The sequence below is a fragment of the Molossus molossus genome, unplaced genomic scaffold, assembly GCF_014108415.1.
Source record: "Molossus molossus isolate mMolMol1 unplaced genomic scaffold, mMolMol1.p scaffold_m16_p_1, whole genome shotgun sequence".
In the NCBI taxonomy this organism is placed as follows: domain Eukaryota; kingdom Metazoa; phylum Chordata; class Mammalia; order Chiroptera; family Molossidae; genus Molossus; species Molossus molossus.
In genome coordinates this window covers 15,801,636-15,818,345 of record NW_023425344.1, presented here as the reverse complement: position 1 = coordinate 15,818,345, position 16,710 = coordinate 15,801,636, and positions in this window count along the sequence as shown.

Here is a 16,710-nt window from a genome sequence, read left to right as displayed (position 1 = left end):
GTGCTCCCTGGTAACGGTAAGTTTCAGGTCAATATCTCTCACATAAAATAGGGGTTTATTTGCTTTTTTTTTTTTTAATATATATTTGTTTGGAAGCAGACTTAGAAAGTCCACATGATTGGTTCTGTAACAAAACTTCATCTCTTTGCTCTGTGAGGTATTCTGACCATCACCTTTATGACACATTCACTCAAGGAAAATGTGACCTTAGGCCAGAGGTAGGGGGCAGTGCCCTTTGTGGTCTGTGTCTGGCAACCAGGAAACTTCCTAACTGATTGCCTGGCACAGAAACTGGATTAACCATTTCTGGATTTGTGCACCCTGTTAATTCAAGGATTAAAATTTCTCTAAAATATTTTTCGCCATCCATGTACTTTGAATATATTTGCTGATGAGAACTTATTTCCAATATTAGCCATGGTATTGAACAGGAAACTCATTTTGACAATTTTTTCCCCTGACAATCGCCAAAGCCTTGTTATTACTCTAAATGTGTATGGGTAACAGAAGCACAGTCAGGAGCAAATTCTAGAGAAAGAGTTGTTTTTTGCTTTTTTTAATTAGAATTAAAAACTGGACACCTCGGCCTGGCCGGTTTGGCTCAGCGGTTAGAGTGTCAGCCTGCGGTCCTGAGAGACCCGGGTTCGGTTCCCGCTAAGGGCATGTACCTTGGTTGCAGTTTGTCCCCGGCCCTGGTCGGTTGTGCGGGTGGCAGCCACTCGATGTGTCCCTTTCACATCGATGTTTCTCTCTCTCTCTCTCTGTTCCTCTCTCTCCCTCCCACTCTACCTGTACAAAAAATGGAAAAATGTCCTCGGGTGAAGATAAAACAAACAAACAAACAAAAAAAACTGGACACCTCTGAGTGTGAATTCCTGAGCAGAGTGGCCATCTGCACGAGGATTAGAGCTTGCCCAGTTAACACACCCATGGCAGGATAACATAGTAGGCTATGTTGAAATATATATATATATATATATATATATATGTTTTACTCCTCACCTAAGGATATTTTTTACATTTATCTTTAGACAGAGTGGAATGGGGAGAGAGAGAAAGCGAAACATTGATGTGAGAGAAACACATCAAGTGGTTGCCACCCTCACAACCCCTACCAGGGCCAGGGACTAACCAAGGTACGTGCCCTTGGCCAGAATCTAACCGGGACTCCCTGGTCTGCAGGCCAATGCTCTAACTGCTGAGCCAAACCGGCCAGGGTGGAAATATTTTAAAGTAAATTTTACTCATCTCATCAATGGCACATAGTTCTTGCTACTCTGGCTCCATACATGATGGAAGACCAGGTACATGTTCTACTCTTTGATCCATAGATTGCCTAGTGTCTGTCTAGGCATCACAGTAATTCATTGTCCTTACTGATTTCTTAGTCTCTATATACAGTACTGAGTGCCAACTCTGCACAAGACAGTGTTCAAGAGTGAACTGTACCCAAAAGTGGATAAAATCTCCAGCCTCCAAACTGTTGAAATTAAAGACAGATGCAGATTTAATTCCACTGTATGTACTATTACTAGGTCCTAACCAATAATAACAGGTCTTTTAAAGGTGTGTTATCATTATTTCATTCATTTTTGAATCATCAAAGGACAATGTCTTATACACATCAACACTCACCAATTGTGTAGAGTACTATGCCCATAGTACATAATCAGTAGATATTGTTATGGGGGCTGAATCACTATGACAGTTCAGTGCCTTGCTTCGTAGAGTGGGGTCTCTGAGAACAAGGGAATTGGACATCCTAGTTTGCTTAGAGGTAAAGCAAGAGACTAACTTTAAGTATTACTGTTAAACAGTTGTGTGTCCTGTACACTCTTACTCTCTCTAAACTTCCATTTTCTCGTATGCAAAGAGAAGTGGAAAGCCCCTGCCACTTCGTGATTGTAAAGTTTAAGTAAAAATACATATAACATTTGCCATGCCGTGCCTCACTCACAGAGTTCACTCACAACTATGAACAAAGTGAATTAATTCGCTAACAAGTGATAACTTGCTTTACAACTTTTCTCCTTGGCAAGACAGTGCAATAAACATCATTGTCCTTCCATTGTAATGCTGGATTGGAATACAGAATCGACTCAGGAATGTAAACTGATCACATCACATCAGTCTTCATATAAACAGTTGTGTGTTAAAGGACTCATTTTGCCCCACAGAATATCAAAGTAACTGAAATTATTAGTTATTTTTATGGGGTTTTCACATATTTTATTTAGATTAATTTTATAAATCCTAATGCACAAAAGCACTATTCTGTGTCCTCATCATTAATAAACAATTGAAAAAAAAATAAGTCACTATCTTCACTGTATATTAATTAATGGAGTCTTTACTTTTAACCCATGCTAGTTGAACTAAATTCTATTGAATTCACATGGAATTCCTGACCTTGTATTGAAAATGTTGAAAAACTATGTTCCTTCAAGTATTTGAGGGATCTTTTAGGTTCTAGACAGTTTGTTAGAAGACTGTGATCTCATTCACTCCTCATTCCAGGAAGGTATTATTATAACCATTTTACAGATGAGAAACTGAATATTGTAGATATCTGTAATTTTATTTCACACATACTGGAACTCAGTGTAACTAGACTTCTATTGTCCTCTACCTATTGAAAGTTCACCAACAGGTGTCATTAATGGGTCTGACTTGAACATATCTTTCAGGTGCTTATGAAATGCCTGGCACATAGTAGATGGTCACCACATTCTTTCTGCATATACAAATGAATCATGCACTTATACTATGGAAATAAAGTGAGTGGTAGGTCTCTATGACCCTGTCATCAGCTTCCCAGGACATGGTACTAAATCCTCTCTCTCCAATATATTCTCCTTTTATCTTTCCATTACTTTGACTAATGCATGAGAAAATCATGTCCTTTAGAATCAGAACTCAGATCCTGGGTTGGAATACCATCTTAACAAGTTTATTCACTCATCCATCAAAAGAAAAGCCATGATGTTCAATATTGGTGATTGCTAAATATTGATAGCCTATAAAGTAAACATTGGGCAACTACCAGGTTTTACAGGGACTTATATAGCATTATTTCTCAAATCTGGCTGTTTAACAGACTCCAGAGGGCTTGTTAAAAAGTACAGATTCCCAGCAACCACTCCTTTCTCAGACACATTTCCTTGTTTTGGAGCTCCCACTCTGTTGAGAAGGAAAGAAAAGAAACCACCGTGGTAAGCACTCTGAAAGAAAGAAGATGCTCTGTGAGATGTAGCTATGCCACCCAGATGCTATATGAATACAGAAAGTCATCTTTCAAACAGCTGAAAAAAGTCTGACTGTGGAGGTGATATTTAGACTGAAGGATGAAATGATAGCACCATGTGAAGAACTGTTTGGAAAATGTTGAAGATAGAGGAAATGTCGGGGTCAAAATGTCTAAGCTAAGAGAGATACACGTGTTCAAGGAATCAGAGAGGACCCGTGCGTCCAGAGCATCCAAGCAAGGCAAGGGATAACCTGACATGTGACAGAAAAGAAAGAAGGGTCCAGATTATCCACATCACACCAGGTGCAGATGAAAAATGATCAAATAAAATACTTTGGGCATTTGGGGATATCTTATTTACTTATTGAATCATCCATTTGGGGCATAGATTTTTGTGCCAGTGTTTCAGTAATGCAATAGCCCACATTCTAGCATCCATTAAGATGTTATATTTGTATTAGGAAAAGGAATCTTTGCTTCATATTTCTTAGTTCATATTTTTTGTGTGAGTGTATGCAGTATTTGTTATAGAATACTCCAATTGTGACTCTGATAAAAAGTATATACCAACAATAAGATTTAAATAGTGTAGTAAGGAGATATTATTAGTCTGTGTATTATTTAAAATACTTTCTATGAGATTATGTTATTAAATTAGGGGTTATTATTTCTTGAAAACATCCAATGTAGAAAATCATTGAGTACCAAGATCAGTAAGTTACTAGAAAAGCAATAATGGAGTAAAATGAGAGCTAGTCTTTAAAAATGAATATTCTGCTCCGGCTGGGCTGCATGGTACTCAGTGGTTAGAGCATCAGCTGGTGGACCAAAGAATCATGGGTTTGATTCTCAGTCAAAGGCACATACCTCGGTTGCAGGTTTGATCCCCAGCCCTAGTTGGGGTCGTGTGGGAGGCAACCAATTGATGTGCCTCTTGCATCGATGTTTCTCTCTCTGTCTCTCTCTCTTTTTTCTTCCCTCCCACTCTATCTAAAAAGTCAATGGAAAAAAATACCCTCAGGTGTGGATTAAAAAAATATTAAAAATGAAAATTCTCAAATCATAGAGATGTAATTTTACAAATACATGGTTAAGAATCTACCAAAAGAGAAATTCTCTTCACATTAAAGAGGTTTGACAAAGATATCAGTGCTTATATTTGATCAGAAATGGATACAAAATTTCATCTTGAATGGTCATAATTTTTTAATAATAAGAATTACAGCTTTTATGGACATGCCTTTATAATCTGTGTAAGAGACCAATTTCATGGTCACAGACAGAGACAGAAGAAAGCAAGGTAATACATTAATGTAAAACTCTATCCAGAAATCACATTTTAAATTAAGAAAAACTACTTGTAACAAATATACTTTAAAATATAATATACAATATCTATCACGGTTAAATTTTCAAAAGAAGATTTTACACTAAGAGTACTAAACAATTACTTTAGCATTTATAAATACTGTGATATAATACACTTCATTTAAGACTGACACATCATGTAATTTGTAGATATTGATCGTCTAACTTTCAGACAACTTGATGGGGAAACTCATCATTACAAAAACCTTTGTATATTTGTAACATTCTGTTGAATATGAGAAACACCTGAAAAGAACAAGAAAAAAAAAAAATTAAAGTCCCTTTCCTGTTTAGTTAAAAACCACACAAATAAACATGGGACAGCAGATACTAAATACTTGTTTTAGAGTCAGTTTTCCACTGGGCATTCAATATTGAAGGATTATTTAATTCAGTTAAAGGAAAGAAAAATGAACCAATCAACAAAGATTTTATAGCACTGTGGAGTGCTCCGAGCTGGGCTGCAGGTTGTGGAGAAGAGAAGATGAGTAAGAGTGAATCACTCCCTTCAAGGAAATTACAGTTTAATTGAGGAATTGCATTAGCTTAATGGAAACAATTTTGAAATAATGCATGAAGGAGTGGAGATGATTGAAAAAAGTTTTATACAGCAGCTAAGAAAGGCTGGGTGTTGAGGTACAAGTAGGGTTTTGAAAGGCTTGAGTGTAAGGAAAAGAAGATGAACATTTCTTGAGCACTGCTACGTGCTAAATAAGGTGCTGAATGCATCGTATACATTATTTTTTTACTTGGATCTCTCACAGCAGCCCTGGGAGATAGGTGATTCACTTTTTGAGGTTGAAGAAACTGAAGCTTAAAGAAATGATCACATTTGCCCGCGGTCCACAGCTTGTATGTGGCTACTCCTGTTTAAACACTGGCCACTCTTGCTCCAACGTCTATGATTCTCTCCAGTCACAACGTTCCAGAGGTGAGAAATGTCAGGGGGGAGGGAGCATCAAGGAAGGGCATCAATGTGAGAAGTAAGAGGGAAGAAAATATATCAGTAAGTACCTACTCAGAGGTGACATTCCTCCCATAAATAGTTCTGATTTCTTGGGCTATTTTACCTCTTTTGTGGAATAACTTCCATAAATCAGTTTTCTCTATCTCAGAAAACAGCATTACTTGGCATCCAGTTGCTCAAGTCATCCTTGAGTTCTTTTGTATTTTCACTCTGTTACCTAATTCATTAGCAAGTTCTGCCATGTATCTCTAATACAGCTTTATCTGTGCTTGTGTCGGTATATTTATCCCATGTTTATTTCTATGTTGATAGCTATCGCTATTTGTGTCTAAACACATCTCTATATATTTATCTCTCTATATCTTATCTTCAAATCTATATTTATTTCTATATTAATGTCTATATGCACATCTCTGTCTCTAAATCTATGTAAGTCATTCTATTTCTATACATGTGTATGTAAATCTCTATATTTAAATCTAAACCTATATAGGTCTATCTCTAAATCTATTTCTACATCTATATTTATATCTGTACCTTCATTTGCATCTGTCCCTAAACTTACACCCTGACCTATGTCTACAGTCATCTCATATGCATCTCCACTGGGTCCCAGCTAGTCCAGGTCATCATGTCATACTTGGATCACTCTGATGGTCTCCAAACTGCTCTTCTTCCTGCTATCCTTGTACCTTTATAATATTTTAAATACATAAATTACTTCATGTTCATTTCAAACAGGTACACGATCTTCCCTCACACTAATAATAGTATCCAAATTCTTGCCCATGGCCAGTTGACTCCACTTTTCCTGTCTCAGCTCCTTAAAGTTTCCGCCTCAGTCTTCAAGCTCCAGCTACACGAGTCTTCATGCTTTTCCGGAATACATCAATCATTTATGCCTCAGGGTTCATACTGCTATTTCTTCTGCCTAGTGTGGTATGCTTTCAGAAGTTAACATTTTAGTTTTTTCTTGTCATTCAGGACTCAGTTCAAATATTGCCTCCTGAGGAAAGGTATCCTTGATCATTCAAGCTCATGGCAGGGACTTTGTGGTCGATTAGAGGTGGCCATGCGCTTCGGCACTTTCTCGTTGGGAGGTAGAGTCCGCATAACAACCCCGTGAGTCTGGGTGGGTTTCGTGCTGCCCACATAAAGAGGACATGGCAGAGGTGATGCTCTGGGCTCTGGCCTTTAGACACTGGCAATTTTCACTCACTTAGAAGCAACTTGCCATGTAATTAGTGTAACGCCCTCTGATCACCATACTGTAAGAAGCCTCAGCCACAAGGAGAGACCATGGAGGATGAACTACTATACGGAAAGAGAAAGGAGGAAAAGGAGGAGAGAGGAGAGTGGGAGGGAGGGAGGAGAGAGAGGGAGATAAATGGGAGAGAGAGGGAGAGAGACTCTGAGGGGCTAAATGTGTTTTTGGAGGTGGATCTTCCTGTCCCAGCTGCTGCTATGTGGATCAGACTAACCACCCAGCTGAGTCCTTCTAGAATTTTCAACTCACAAGAAATAATAAACAAAACACAATGCTATTTAAATCACTAAGTTTTGAGTAGTGTGTTACATCGCACCAGCTGACCAGATACATGACAAGCTTGATTTATCACATGACCCTTTCAATTTTCCTGTTAGTTAATGTTGAAAATGTCCCTCCTCCTTCCTTCATGCCCTTTCTCTCTTCCTCCGTCTACCCAACCCCCCTCCCTTCCTTTCACTTTTTTTTCTCCCTCTTTTTCTTTCTTCCTCATTTTCCTTTGTTACCTGGTTACTATCAAATCTCTTAGATCATGAAGCCCACATGAACAACTTTGCTGTTCTCCTTCCCACCGATCTCAGGTATGCAGAGGCGTGCCCCACAGATGTTTGAAATCTGCAAATATTTATTGAATAAATGAAATAAGCCTGTGCATTTACTTATTCTACCCACATGGGGTTGGCAGTTACTCTATCAAAATTACAACATCCATTCTTTGCATAAATAAACAAATAAAAATCCCTGCCTAAATCCTTCCCAATATAAATGTGGAAGAAGTACATGCTATATGGTATTCTGTAGTTTTAAAAGAGGTGAGTTTCAGCAAAACAGGATTCTTGAATTGGCTGGCAAAATATCTCTCTCTGCTGCTCTTTTGTATTAGACTTCAGTGGGATTATTAAATGGTTAGCTCAGTGCCATAATGAGCTTCAAAGGAGCAAATAACATCGACAGATTTCCAAGTAGCTAAAACACATCCTCTGGCTCCTCAGTACTAGATCTTATGGCTGGCAGAGTTCCACCCCCCTTTTCATCAGCCTCGTGATGACCTGGCCCAGGCCATGTGGATCCTGGCTGCCCAGCTGCCTCTGATCCGAGGAGCTGACACAGAAATAACTTCCACTGCTCATAGATGACCGTCCACAAGGGCAGAGTTAGCACGGCTCTACAAATACCACCTCGGGCCGTCTGAGAACTCCTGCTGCGGGGAAGATGAGGTTTTCAAGATGTAAGAAGAGCCCCCTTTCACGTCGTCACCCTTTGTGTTTAGTACAAAGACAGGAAAGGCAGTGGAGCCTTCGAGAGAGGTTCGTGTCACCCACAATGTAACTGCGCCGAGCTAGCCACTTCAGAGACACGTCCTAGGATGCCCACCCAACCTGCACCCTGTGTTCTGCCTCTAAGAAACCCTCTCCTGCCTCTGAGGTCACAGAGGTGAATCCCTGCCCTGGCCAGACCCCAGACAGCCTGGCCTCCTCTCAGCTCCCTGGGTGTGCTGTGTAACTTCAGGCTCAGGCCTTTTGCACAGCCTATGTACTCCAGCTGGGACTTTTTAACACCTTCCTCCCCTCTCTCCAAACCAAGGCCTCCACCTCCGTTCTCTTCCTCTGGGAAGACTTGACTATTCCCCTAGGTGAGATTGTGCATCTCTGCTGTACATTGTATTACATCCTTTATAGCAAGGGACACCCCTGTATTTAAACAGCCAGTTCAGGGATGCCTGCGTTCTCTCTGACTCATTAATCCATCCTTTGTGGTACATGTACTCCAGTGTTAGTTTGTCAGTAAGTCCAATAAAGACAGAAGTGAGGTCTGTTTGTAATTTTCGGTATACAGAAGACTTAGCATAACACCAGGCAGAGAACAGACATTCAGTAATTAGTAGTTGAATGAATGAATGAATGAATGAATCACCGATGAATGGATGGATTGCTGGAATGCTAGACTAGCAGATATTTGGTTCTGTACAAAAAACATTCACAGAGACAATCAGTCCATGCCAAAAGGTCCTTGAAGTTTGGTCCTGTCTAAAATGTCATGGAGACATTTGGTCCATGCTGACCCATCCATCTAAGCCCATATGCCATTACCAGCTAGGATACTGAGGGAAGACGAGTTATTGTTGGCAGTACAGCCACAACACAATTATTGGACCAAGAAGACATGATAGTACAGTATTTTTTAAAATGTGTTAATCCAGTCTGGCCAGTGTGGCTCAGTGGTTGAGTGTTGACCCATGCACCAAGAGGTCACCAGTTCTATTCCCAGTCAGGACACATGTCTGGGTTGTGGGCCAGATCCCCAGTGGGGAACATGCAGGAGGTGGCTAATCGATGTTTTCTCTCATTGATGTTTCTATTTCTCTCTCCCTCTCCCTTCCTCTCTCTTTAAAATCAATAAATGAAAAAAAAACAAATAAAAAAAAAAAGTGTTGCCCTGGCCAGTTTGGCTCAGCAGTTAGAGCGTCGGCCTGCGGTCCGGAGAGACCCGGGTTCGGTTCCCGCTAAGGGCACGTACTTTGGTTGCAGTTTGTCCCTGGCCCTGGTTGGTCGTGCGGGTGGCAGCCACTCGATGTGTCCCTTCACGTCAATGTTTCTCACTCTCTCTCCCTTCCTCTCTCTCCCTCCCACTCTATCTGTACAAAAAAAAAAAAGGAAAAATATCCCTGGGTGAGGATAAAAAAATAAAAAAATAAAAAAAATAAAAAATAAATAAAAAAAAAGTGTTAATCCACCCTCATGGGTTTGGCTCAGCGGTTAGAGGGTTGGCCTGCGGACCAATGAGTTGAGGGTTCGATTCCAGTCAAGGGCAGTACCTCGGATGCGGTTCGTCCCTGGCGCTGGTCAGGCCATGTGGGAGGCTGCCGGTTGAAGTGTCTCTCTCACATCAAAGTTTCTCTCTCTCTCCCTCTCCCTTCTTCCCTCCCAGTTTATATGAAGATAAACAGAAAAATATCCTTGGGTGAAGATTTAAAAATAAATAAATAAATAAATAAATAAATAAATAAATAAATAAAGCATTAATCCTATAAACCAAAAATAAATGTTGCCGGCTATTTGAGCCCACGGAGGTTTTCTAAGCATGGATATTTTGCGTTGGACCAAATATCAATGAACATTTGGTATGGACCAAATATGCTCATGAACAGTTTGGACAGGACCAAATTTCAAGGACCTTTTGGCATGAACCACATGTCTCCATGAACGTTTTTGATAGGCCCAAATGTCCTACAAGGCAGATGTTGTCTTTTATTGATTTTCTCCCCCTTAGATTCGGAACAATGTATCTTTCCCCAGTGAAGGTGAGATACTTCATGTCTACATTTTTTATTTTTGATCCACATTGATCACTGATGTGCTCAGCGCAGGCTTCGTTGCACCCTGTGTTGCAGGCCAATCCTGAGTTGAGGCAGAACGTACATGAGAATTTCCATTCTCTTACTCATTAATTTCTCACAAAGTTGTCCTTCCTAGCCAGGACTCCAAAGCCGTTGGTGCCGAGTGCTGGGCTCCCACGTACAACCTTTGAAGATGCTCCATTGTGATAAAAGGAACTCGGCACATTTACCTCAAGCATGAGCCTCTGTCCCAATTCCAATCATTGAAACAATTTTCCTTTTATTTTTTAAAATTAATTAATTTATTTTTGTTACAGATGTTTCTCCTTTTCCCCCCATTGATTCCCCTCTCAACCCCACTCCCTGCCCTATCCCCTGCTTTGTTGTCCATGTCCATTGTTCATGCATACATGCATATAAGTTCTGTGGTTTATCTCTCCTCCCCCACCCCCTCTTCTGGAGATTGTCAGTCTGTATGCCACTCCCACGTCTCTGGGACTACCCCATTCCTCAGACTGTTATGTTCACTTTATTCCACAAATAAGTGAGAGCATATGATACTTGTCTTTCTCTGTTCGGCTTGTTTCGCTTAGGATAATACTTTCCAGGTCCCTTCATGTCGTCTCAAAGGATAAGAGCTCGTTCTTTCTTACAGCTACATAGTACTCCATTGTGTATATGTACCTCCGCTTTTTTATCCATTTGTCTACTGATGGACATTTGGGCTGTTTTCAGATCTTAGCTATTGTAAATAGTGCTGCTACGAACATGGGGGTACATATATTCTTTCTGATTGGTGTTTCAGGCTTCTTAGGGTATATTCCTAAAAGTGGGATCACTGGGTCAAATGGAAGTTCAATTTTTAATTTTTTGAGGTTAACACCATAGTGTTTTCCATAGTGGCTGCACCAGTCTGCATTTCCACCAGCAATGTACCAGAGTCCCCTTTTCTCCACACCCTCGCCAACACTTGTTGTTTGATGATTTGTTGATGGCAGACATTTTGACAGTGTGAGGTGATACCTCATTGTTGTTTTAATTTGCATCTCTCTGATGATTAGTGATGTTGAACATTTCTTCATATGTCTCTTAGTCATTTGTATATCCTGTCTAGAGAGGTGTCTATTTAATTCCTCTGCCCACTTTTTAATTGGGTTCTTTGTTTTCTTTTTGTTGAGTTGTATGAGCACTCTCTACATATTGGAAATTAATCCCTTATCTGACATATCATTGGCAATTATACTCTTCCATACAGTGGGTTGCCTTTCCATTTTGATGATTGTATCTTTTGCTGTGCAGAAGCTTTTGAGTTTGAACTAGTCCCATGTGTTCGTTTTCTCCTTTGTTTCTGTTGCCTTAGGTGATGTATCAGTGAAAATTCTGCTGCGTATGATGTCTGAAATTTCATTGCCTACATTTTCTTTTAGGATTTTTATGCATTCATGAGTCACATTTAAGTCTTTTATCCATTTTGAGTTTATTCTTGTATATGGTGTAAGTTGATAGTCTGGTTTCATGTTTTTGCATGTAGCTGTCCAATTTTCTCAACACCATTTATTAAAGAGGCTGTCTTTACTCCACTGTATGCTCTTGCCACCTTTGTCAAATACTAATTGAGCATATTGCCTTGGGTCAATTTCTGGGTTCTCTGTTCTGTTCCACTGGTCTATATGCCTGCTCTTGTGCCAGTAGCAGGCTGTTTTGATTACAGTGGCTTTGTCATATAACCTGAAATCTGGTAATGCGATCCCTCCAACTTTGTTCTTCTTTTTCAAGATTGCTGTAGCTATTTGAGGTCTTTTTTGGTTCCATATGAAATTTTGAAGTATTTGTTCTAGTTCTGTGAAGTATGTCGTTGGTATTTTGATGGGGATTGCATTGATTCTATAGATTACTTTGGGTGGTATGGACATTTTAATGACGTTAATTCTTCCAATACATGAACAAGGTATGTGCTTCCCCCTTTTTATATCTTCCTCTATTTTTTTCTCAATGACCTGTAGTTTTCTGCGAATAGGTTCTTTACTTGTTTGGTTAAGTTTATTCCTAGGTGTCTTAATTTTTTTGCCACGATGGTAAATGGGATTGTTTTTTTAGTTTCTCTTTCTGTGAGTTGATCATTGGTGTATAAGAATGCCATCAATTTCTTGATGTTAATTTTGTATCCTGCTACTTTGCCAAATACATTTACTAAGTCTAGTAATTTTTTAGAGTCCTTGCGGTTTTCTACATATAGTATCATGTCATCTGTGAATAATGACAGATTCACTTCTTCCTTTCCAATTTGGATCCCTTTTCTTTTTTCTTCCTGTCTGATTGCTGTGGCTAAGACTTCCAGTACTATGTTAAATAAGAGTGGCGAAAGTAGGCATCCTTGTCTTGTTTCTGTTCTTAAGAGAAATGCTTTTAATTTTTGCCCATTGAGTATGATGTTGGCTGTAGGTCTTTCCTATATGGCCTTTATGATGTTGAGATGTGATCTCTCTATTCCCAGATTGCTGAGTGTTTTTATTAAAAATGGGTACTGGATTTTGTTGAATGCGTTTTCAGCATCACATTTATTGATTTACAAATATTGTACCAACCTTGCATCCCTGGGATGAGTCTTACTTGGTCATGTTGAATAATTTTTTTATATATTTTGATTTGCTAGTATTTTGTTCAGGATTTTGGCATCTATGTTCATCAGGGCTATTGGTCTGTAGTTTTCTTTCTTTGTAGTGTCTTTCTCTGGTTTTGGAATTAGAATTATGCTGGCCTCATAAAATGAGTTTGGAAGGCTTCCTTCTTTTTGAATTTTTTGAAGTAGTTTGAGGGGAATGGGTATTAGTTCTTCTTTGAATGTTCGGTAAAAGTCCCCCGTGAAGCCGTCTGGGCCTGGGCTTTTGCTTGCTGGGAGAATCTTGATAACCTCTTCAATTTCCCTAGTTGTTACTGGTTTGTTCACGTTTTCTATCTCTTCCCAGTTCAGTTTTGGGAGACTATGTGTTTCTAGAAATTGGTCCATTTTGCTTAGACTGTCGAATTTTTTGCCGTATAATTGTTCATAATATTTGTTCACAATCTTTTGTATTTCTGTGGTGTCAGTTATTATTTCTCCTCATTCATTTCTGATTTTGTGTATTTGGGTTCTCTCTCTTTGTTTCTTGTTGAGTCTAGCTAAGGGTCCATCAATCTTTTTGTCTTTTCAAGGAACCAGCTCTTTGTTTCATTGGTCTTTTGAATTGTGTTTTTGGTCTCCCTGTCATTTATTTCTGCTCTGATCTTTACTATTTCCTTCCTTCTACTTGCTCTGGGGGTTTTCTTTTTGTTTGCTTTCCTGTTCTTTAAGTTGTGAGTTTAGATAGTCTATCAGAAATTTGTCTTGCTTCTTGAGGTACACCTGTAGTACTATGAACTTCCTTCTCAGAACTGCTTTCATGACATCCCATAGATGTTGTGTTGTTGTGTGTTCAGTTTCATTGGTTTCCAGAAAGTTTTAAATTTCTTCCTTCATCTCCATGGTAACCCATTCATTGTTCAATAACATGCTATTTAGCCTCCATGTTTTCAAATGTCTTTGCATGTTCTTGTTTCAATTAATTTCTAGTTGCATGCCATTTTGATCTGAGAAGATGCTTGATATGATTTCAATCTTCTTGAACTTGTAGACACTTAGTCTGTGCCCTAACATCTGGTCTATCTTTGAGAATGTCCCATATGCACTTGAGAAAAATGTAAATTCTGCAGTTTTGAGGTGTAATTCTCTGTAGATATCTATGAAATCCATTTGTAGCACTTCATTTAGAGTCTGTGTTTCCTTGTTAATTTTTTGTCTAGAAGACCTATCCAAATGATATCAGCGGGGTATTGAAGTCTGCTGCTATGATTGTACTGCTGTCCATTTCGTCTTTGAAGTCCTCCAAAATATTTTTTAATATATGTTTATGCTCCTAAATTGGGTGCATATATGTTTACCAAGGTTATATCTTCCTGTTGGATAGATCCTTTCAATATCATTAGTAGCCTTCTTTGACTCTAGTTATGGCCTTCATTTTGAAATCTACTTTATCAGATATGAGTATTGCTACCAGTTTTTTTTTCCTTTCTGTTTGCTTGAAGGATTTTTTTTTCATCCCCTCACTTTCAACCTACACGAGTCTTTTGTTGTGAGGTAGGTCTCTTGTAAACAACATATATGTGAGTCATGCTTTCTTATCCAGTCAGCTACTCTGTGTCTTTTTATCGGAGCATTCAAACCATTCACATTTAAGGTGATAATTGATGTGTACTCATTTAATGCCATTTTTGTTTAGTGTGGTTCTATTTTTCTTCCTATTTCTCCTGCTAATTACAGCAGTCCTTTTAGCATATCTTGCAGTGCTGGTTTGGTGTTAATATATTCCCTTAGCCTTTTTTTTTTTGTCTGAAAAGCTCTTTATTTGACTTTCTATTTTGAATGATAGCCTTGCTGGGTTGAGTAGTCTTGGATTCAGATCCTTGTTTTTCATACCTTGATTACTTCATGCCACTCCCTTCTGGCCTGTAGTGTTTCTGTTGAGAAGTCAGTTGAGAGCCTTATGGGATTTTCTTCGTAGGTAACCTGTTGCTTATCTCTTGCTGCCTTTAGGATTCTCTCTTTGTCTTTAATTTTTGGCATTTTGATGACTATGTGTCTTGGTGTGGGCCTGTTTGGGTTCTTCTTACTTGGGGCTCTCTGTGCTTCTTGAACTTGAATGCCTTCTTCCTTTCCCAAGTTAGAAAACTTTTCTGTCACTGTTTCTTCAAATATATTCTCTAACCCTTGCCCATTTTGTTCCTCTTCAGGGACTCCTATGATGTGAATGTTATTACGTTTCTAGTTTTCCCAGTTCTCTTAAGTTATCTTCCTGTTTTTTAATTGTTTTTTCCTTTTGGTTTTCTGATTGCTTGATTTTTCCTACCCTGTCCTCTAATTCACTGATCTGATCCTCAGCTTCCTCTACTCTGCTGGTTAGTCCTTCCAGTGCATTCTTAATTTCTGCTATGTTATTCTTCATTTCCACTTGATTGCTTTCAATGTTTCTATATCTTTACTCATGGTGCTGATGTCCTTACTCATGCTGTTGAGCTTCCTCAAGATCATGGCTCTGAACTCTACCTCTGATAATTTGCTTAGCTGCATTTCATTGATCTCATCTTCGATAGAGTTCTCTTGTTCTTTCATTTGGGATTTGTTTCTTTGTTTCACCATTTTGGCTATCTCAGTGGGTGTTGGAGCCTGCCAAATTTTCCCTGTGTGTGTTGGTGTTTTGCTGTTTGTGGCTCCCTCTACTGGGTTTGGATGAGCCTGGGTGGGCCCACATTAAACATCACTGTCAAGTCTTACTTTCCTGGGTAGATTTGCAAGCCCAGGAAATGTTCAGTTATTCTCTAGCTTTTTCCTGGTGGCTAGTAGTCTCAGTTACTCAGTGCCATGGAATGTAGCCCTGGTGTAGTTCTGCATAAGAGAATTTCCAGAGGGTGGGATAGATGGTGGTTATTAATGAGCTTCGATTTGCATTTCTTTGCCTCACCTGGGAAATGCTGAATCTCCCGAGGGAGTGGACTGCTGTTTTTCCCCACAACTTGGGAAAGGAGCACCCTGGCCACCGTCCTTTGTGGACGCAACTCAGCAAAAACTGTGAATGCGATCCAAATCCCGGGTGTCCCCACTGAGTTCGAGCCCAGTCTGCCCTCCCTCTACCGTAGCCACCAGGTGAGTGGCTGTGGCTATTTTAGTGCTCTCTCCTGGCTCTCTGAGCTGTGGAGCAGGTGTGGTCTTTATTCTCCAAGGGCTCTGCTCACAGCTAAGACTGCTGCTGTCCATGGGCTCCCAGCCCACCACCCTCTCATGCTTCTGCAGATCCTACCAGTGTCCCTGCTTATATGGTCCTGTCCTGCTGCTTTACTGTTGTTTTTTTTCTGAGAATTTGTCTTTATTTTAGTTGTAATTCCCATTTGGTCCTGGGAGATCATCTGCGTAGCTTCTATTCACTCTGCCTCCATGTTCACATCCCCTAAGCCTATCTTGTGTGCAGCTGGGTCGCACAGGCCTTTCTGGAGCCCCTGCACCCTGCAGGTCCCATGGGTAACTGGATAACACTGTCTCTTTGGGGACCCGGCTCTAAGCCTATGTTATGGGCTGCTGGGTCACACAGGCCTCTCTGGTGCCCCCGCACCCTGCAGGTCCCACAGGCGGGCAGCTGGATCACACCAGTCTCTCTGGGGCCCTAGCTTCCCACTGCTTTTGTGAGATACTGGACTGCACAGGCCTCTGTGGAGCCCAGGTCCTATTGCTGGTGGCTGGGTAGTGCTGCTGCCCTGTGGGGCTCAACTCCTGCACAGTTTTGCTGTAGTTTTGGGGGATGGGTCTCAGCTGCTGGTCTGTGCTTCTGTTGCCTGGGGATGGGTGTCTGTTCCCCAGCCTCTGTTGCTGCGGGTATATCTGGACTCTGAATGGGCTGCTACTATTGGGAATGGTGCTGGGCTCCCGGCTGTCCACCACTTCCATGACCAGCACCTTG